Raw genomic sequence first — 7,281 nt, 5'->3', positions numbered from 1 at the left:
TTTTTTTTTTTTGCTTTTACGCAACTACATTGAGTACCCTGATGTTTGTTGATTTATATTTTAAACTTGAAAGGTAGTACATAGTGAATTTCTTCTCTAAAAACTCTCACTGCCCTGAAAACATTCAGTCTCCTGGGGAGGGAAGGTATAAAAGACATTCTCCATTTGTACAAACATTAAAAGTCTGAGACAGAAGTGAATAAATAACACTGATTTTTGAAGTAAAGGAGTAGAGAGGGAATGTTTCAGAATCCTTCTGTTGCTGATGAATTTGGGAAGAAAGTTATTTAAATCTCTGTTATTAGCTGCATTGATAACCTTTGACATAGCTGTTAGCTCTAGCCTGTTTCTGTTCTGCCATGCACTGCGTGTTCAATGACAATTTTCTCTACTCAGAGTATTTCTCTACTCAGGTATTTCTCTACTCAGAATTAAAAATACTCTCTACTCAGAATTAAAAATAAGGCAGAATGCTGTTATTAATGTTTCAATCTCCTAGGGCATATCATATTGGAAATTTTTTTAATTGTTTGCAGATACAGCGACATAATGGTGTTAAGCTGGTGGCAACTTAAGTTTGATAATCAGATAATAAACTTAAGCTTTAACGTACAATTAATACATAGATTCAACAATTTAACATGAAAAAACTTGAAGCAAAACCTGTGGTATATATTGCAGTGCTTTCTGCAGTATGCTGTATTGTGAAAGCAGAAACTTGGAATCCTTCATTTACTTCTTAAAATGCTTTCTATCCATACTTTCTCTTACAGTGTTACTGCAGTTTTGTTCATCGGTGTCTCAACATGGTGTGATTTTTGTGATCAATGGAGAGATTCCATTTAAAAAACAGAAATCTTGCAATATATCACTTGAAGAGACTATATTTGTCATTACTCACTTTTTAAAATTCACTTCAAGGCAATTGTTCCCATGTCTGATAACTTTGTTTGCTGCAACAACTGAAATTCATGGAATCAAGTTGCCGCTATAGAAGCAATCTCGTTAATACTTCATTTTGGGTTGAATGTAGAGTGTCTGCAAAGAGAATCTTTGCCTGTTTGTTGTCTGCAAAGTGTTTGACTTTTATGTCTTTCATTAAAATATGGGAACTTGCATACATACACATAAAATGCTTTTTCTTTTGAAAACATGAATGCGAGTTTGACAAGAGGGTGTTGGAACCAAAATGCTTTCTCCTTTTGATATACCCTCTTCTGTTAGTGTCATGGGTTGAGCAGTAGCAGTCATTTTTTCTCTTTCTTGTGGCTGGTGCAGTGCTGTGTTTTGATTCTGGGCTGGGAACGGTTGCCTGATAGGGAGCATGTTTTGAGGGTGTTTTTGTTCAAGGCCTTTTCTGAGCACGTGCTCTGCTGGGGAGGAGGGGAGGCCGGGAGGAAGGAGAGACAGGACACCTGACCCAGGCTAGCCAATGAGGTATTCCATACCATAGCACATGATGCCCAGGATGTAACTGGGAGAGGGAGCAGGAAGGGTAGAGCTCTGGGGGGAAATGGAGGAGGCAGCACGTGGTGCTCAGCCGGGCAGGGTGGAGTGAGTTATGGGTCGGTGGCTGGTGGGGTGTTGTATTCTTTTCGCTTCTTGTTTGCTGTATCATTATTATTTGTAGTAGTAATGGCAGTAGTGATTTGTGTTGTGCCTTAGCAATTAAACCGTTCTTATCTCAACCCGTGGGGGCTACATTCTTTGGATTCTCCTTCCTAACTCTCCGAGAGTTGGGGGAGCAAGGGGGGGGAGTGAGTTACACATGAACAGACTTGAGACTTGTACAATTTATTTTCACATTTGACTGTGAGCTTCTGTGATACATGTGGACTGTAGATTTGATGTAAAATGGGAGTGATTTGATAAAATTAAATTACTTTCACTATATCCCAGGACTTGATTGAGCATAAACTTGGAAATAATGATTTTATACTGTTGCAAATTTCCTCTTTAAGTTTGCTGGAGTATGAATATTCATGAAGAAGGGAATTTTATACATAATCATGGTGAAATGCATCACTCAGTGAAATAGAACATTGGTGAGCATTATCCTGTGTTGGGAGCATGTTCAGCCTAAAATTAATGAACTCCTCCACAAGTAAGAACTATAACAAACCTTTCCACTTGCACTGAAAACAAGGAACTTTTACCTTCTTCAACTTCCAGCAGAGCAATGAATGTATTAGAAAGATATGAAGAGGCTTGCTTCTGTATGAGCCTTTTCCTTGGCAAGAAGCAGCATTTGTGAAGTCATAATGCACTGCAGCTTAGTGCAATAGGAGAACATACTCAAAATAGTCAAGGGGTACATATGGTTTAAGAATATACACCCTCAAAAAGAGAAGGAGAAACATCAGTGTTCTCTGCCTTTTTCCCCTGTTTTATTTTATTCTCCAGTAATAATACTGATGTCCCCCATTTGCTTGAGGCTTACTATGCACAATATTAAAATGCTTATTACATTAAAGATAGTAACTCCTTTGCTGTGATGGTTATGAAATGATCACAGCCCCTGTTTTTCCTTTTTTTTTTCTTTTGTATATTTTTCTTCTTGCACCAGGAACATGAAATATTTAATTCTTAGAATAGAGGTTTTGTTTTGGTCTTTGCCTCTTCAGTCCATTTTTGTGCAGATAAAAATTATTTGCAAAGTTTTGCAGTGCCTTGCAGAAACCCAGTGTTGTGTTGGCTGCAGCATGAATGTTTCAGGTTTCTGCTGCTAGTGCTGCAGATAAAATCAGCTGTAGCAAAGCTCTTCCTATGCTGTTGTACCAACAGCTCTTGATCAAAGGGCACTGAAAGGCTAAAAAAATAAAAATAAAAATGGGTGTGGTACCAAACCATCCCTGACCTGATTCAGAGTTGGGTATGTGAAGTTCAGAGAACAGAGTTTGATTTTTGGTTTGGTTTGTTGTTTTTAGGTTGGGGTTTTTTAATTTTAATTTTTTTTAATTTTTTTTTTTTTTTTAGTTTACAAGGGAGGTGAATGCAACTGTTGGAAAAGAGTTAAGGAACCTTAGGAGGAATCAAGGGTATTTATTGACCAGACACTGAACCTGAACCGTTTGCTGTGCTGTACAGTTATAATAAACACAGAGAAAACTGTTAGAATGACAGTTACATTTACCATTATGTTACAAATATCTTTTCAGTTGCTTTACTATTTACCCCTGGCTAAAACTGCACCTAGTCTATCTACCCCTTATCAGATACTCATCTGACTGACAAGTAGGTGCTTATCAACTGCTACTTTGCTTCACTGTCTGGTGTTATATCATAGAATCATAGTTAGGGTTGGAAAGGACCTTAAGATCATCTAGTTCCAACACCCCTGCCATGGGCAGGGACACCTCACACTAAACCTTATCACCCAAGGCTTCTTCCTGAGTATGTGTTGTAGAACTTAACATTTATGAAAGCAACGTCTTTCAGTGAAAGGGATTTTTTTTTATCAACTCTACTTGCCTTGTGTTTTACAGATATTCTTTGTGTTAATCAGAATATTGATTATTGAGGGTACTTATGTAATGTAAAATGAAGTTTGACCATTCAGGGGTTTAACTTAGTGTAAAATGAAGTCTGTGTTGTAAAAATTATCATTCTGTAAAGATTAACAGTCATCATGTTTGCTGGAGGGAATATGGTCTGTGCAGTGTCAAATACAAGACTTGCTTGTTACAAGCTTTTATGGTTATGCTGTTATGCTTAGTCTTCTGAATAGTTGTATAGAGTATCCTGTGTAATCTTTAAGAAAGTATGCTATTTGCCAGACATTGTAATTTCATCTACTTCTAATCAACATCTCCTAGTTTACTCTTGCCATCTCGAATAGCTGGCTCGTGTTAAATGGCTGAGTAATGTAGCCATTAGGGGAATAATCTTATTAGTAAAGTCAACACTGTTCTGGGTAACTGAATATGGCTGAGTCCTAAAGGGAAATAGGTTTGTCTGCTCCATCCCTATAATTGAAGTTTATGAAGCAACCTATTAGTATTGCTGCCTAGTCTCATTTATAGTGTACTTTTTTTAGAGAAGCAACTCCATACCTGAGTAACTACTGTATTTTCCCACATTCTAGACAAGTTTCAAGTGTTACAGACAAGTCAGTAGCTGCTTGCTTTTTTTTTTTTTTTTTTCATTTTGCTCTGGAGCTAAACTGAAATGTCTTGAGCAGTGGGACTGCATAATGAAATGCAAAATACTGATTATGATGGGAGATTCCAATCTGAGTAAGAAATATATTTGTTAGTGGGAAGATGAAGCCTCTTCAAAGTCTTTCAGAAGAGGCTTAGGACTGTCTTCCGTGAGCTATTTGCTCTTCCTCCCTTTTGGCATCAACCTCACAGTGATGGTGCATTTGTATTGGGAGGAACTGGAACTGCTGAGATACAGGCATATGTTTTTTCTGTCTTGGAAAGGTGAAAGAGCACAGAAGGCAGGTAAGGCTAGCAAAGGCTTGAAGTAATACTATTGTTTGCTCAGTGCGGGAGAGCTGGATTTAAATTTATAGTAAGAATGTTGGCCCTCCTGCTGGTGAAGATCACGTTATAACATCTTGGCATCGCAAACATTATGCTGCTGCTGCTCTCAGAAGACATTTTGACTTCCCTTATCTGCTCTGTCTCTAGCAGCTTGCTCCTTTGCCAGTTAATCCCTCTTCTGGATTAAAAAAAAAAAAAAAAGACATTAATCACCTAACTGGGTCCTTTTCTGGATGTAGTTCAAGATGTGGTAACATGGTAATATGATGCCAGCTATAGGAAAGACTGGTGCGGAAGCAAAGAATCTTGGGAAAAGAAATGGAGGATGATGCCATGGCCATGAAAAGGAGCTGTTTTGTTCCTTTTTAACGTGTTCAGAAGCTATGTCTTTAGTGTTAACTAATACAGTCACTTGTTAGCCTCAAGCAATACATCTAGAAGGTGAAAGCCTCTTATTGCAATGAGGTATTGATTCTGGAATCCATGGAGAGTCTTGCTGCCAGATTTCAGTCAATTGCTTGAGTAGACCATCCTAAAGATGTGCTTATCCACTCCTCCTGACTTCTATCGCCTGTAAAGGGCTTGTGCTGAATGCATAAAGAGCTAATACACTTTACTGCAACTTCTGTCATCTATTTTTACACTCTTTTTCCATATCAGCAATTACACTTGTCCCTATAAGCTTTATTTTGCTCCAGTAGCATGACACATGATCTCAGAACCATGCCCCTGGGTTTGGGCTGAGCTCACCATGAGACACTGTCATTAAGTGCTGGTCCCTGGTGTTGATGGATATTTTTTTATCTCAAAGTCAGTATTTAGCTCCTGATCCTGAAGATGCTCTGTTTTAGTGATTATAGCACAACAGATGTCTGTCAGGATGTACATCACCTCTGCAAAACACTCTCAGGACAGTGCTCACAGTGCAGGGAGAGCTCTCTGTGCCAGGGTGGCTTTGTGCAGAAGTACAAAGGACCGCATGGGCAGAGGAATGCAGGATGATTCTTCACAACCCTTGCCAGCTGTTTCTATAGTGAAGGAATTCTGACTTCAAAACCTTTCCTGACTAACCCTTCATCAGTGAAATCTATTTGCAAGATGCTATAACTGACAAATGGCCATGAACTGGAGCATTAAGGCCAGGGAAACACTGGATGTGTTTTCCAAGCTGTATAAGCAGCTGTGGCTCATTGATCTTGCTTGATGGTGCAGGAGCATCACACGTCAGCATTTTTCTTGGCTCTTTCCCTGTCATTTAGCAGAAAAGGTCACCTTTTTAACTTTCTAGTTAAAGGCTCTTGGTTGTAGCAGGTGTCTCATGAATATGGCTGACGATTTCGCCTACTGTGAAAAAAGTGTCTTAGCTTTGAGAGGCAACTACGTTTCCTTCATGTTGGCTCTGGAGTTCTTATTTAACCAGTGTGAATCAGAGCCTTGTGCCCTTTTTGGCTATGCTTCATCACATGGTCTTTCTTTAGTACAGTTCTCTTCAATCCATTTAGATGACAATTTTTGTTTTATCATTTTCTGCAGCCAATTTCAGTGGAACATCTCAAAGCTCTCAGGCTGTGGGCCTTGATGTGCAGTGTCTTGAGTTTTATAGGTGGTTCCCACTGGAAGTTTATGTGCCTGGGTGTGCAGCTTGGGGTCTTGTCTCACTGAAAACTTGCCTGAGTTACCAGCATAATTATGTATGCCTATAATAACGGTATCTTACAATTTCCATTCAAGTAGATTTTCCCAGGTTGTTTAGGGTGACCAAAACCCCTAGCCCTTGTTTTGGGTAGATTTTGAGGGCTTGTCCAGGCTTTACAAGTCTCCAATTACCTTAAATACTTTTGTCCAAGTATCTGGAAAGCAGTGCTTGAGTGCAGCTCTGCTGCAAGGGCTGTGCTGCAGTGAAGTGCAGCAGCACAGCTTGCTGCTGCCCTCTCTGTATACCCGTTGCTCATCATCAGTGGCACTCGAGGGGGGTTGCTAAACACGTAGTCGCTCGTGCATTTGTACGCAATGGTTCATGGCTGCAACTTATTTTTAAGTCTGTATAAAACTGATTACAGTGCTGTAGTAAAATTTACAGTCATGCCACTTAGACTTCGAGGATAGCAGTTATAGCTGCCCTGCTCTGTACTGGGAGGTACTTCCTCACTGATTAACTTTGGGTAGCATCCTTATTTTTAGCATGTATTGGTGGCTCCTGCACAAAGCAGTCAGGCTGCACTGTGAGAAATGGACATCCTGAAGGTGGCAGACCAGCATTTCGGGCTGTCCTAAAGTCGTATGTGGCCTGCTCAAGGTGGAGTTAGGGCAGCTTGTCCTACGGCAGGGCAGCTACTCTGGGCATGCGGGGGATAAGAGGCTTTTTTGAGCTGAGCAGCGAGGGAGCCATGACTGCCCGGCGGGGAACGTTCACACCCTGCCCTTGATCATCGGAGATTACAAACCCGCAGCAAACCAACAGCTCAGAGCCTGGCAAAACGAGCAGCCGCTACCCGCAGTGCTGGGAGCCCTGTGCCCACCAGGCCGCTCTGTGCCAGGCGGCAGAGACCCAACCCACATGCGCCCTCAGACCGCTTCCATGCCTGCTCTCCTGCGCGTGCGCAGAGGCGGAACGCTCTCCTCGCCCCGCCCATGCGCCGTGACGCTCCCTCCCAGCCGGCCGCTGGCTACGCAGCTGACGTCACGAGTTTCGGCGGAGGGGGAGGAGGAGCTTTCGGTTGGCAGCAAGAGCGGTAGCGGCTACCGGCGCCTCACGCCTGAAGGGATTCCCCCAACCACCACCCAACGCCCGGGC

The sequence above is a fragment of the Melopsittacus undulatus genome, chromosome 4 (genome assembly GCF_012275295.1).
Source record: "Melopsittacus undulatus isolate bMelUnd1 chromosome 4, bMelUnd1.mat.Z, whole genome shotgun sequence".
NCBI classification, from domain to species: domain Eukaryota; kingdom Metazoa; phylum Chordata; class Aves; order Psittaciformes; family Psittaculidae; genus Melopsittacus; species Melopsittacus undulatus.
This window is presented reverse-complemented; position numbering follows the sequence as displayed.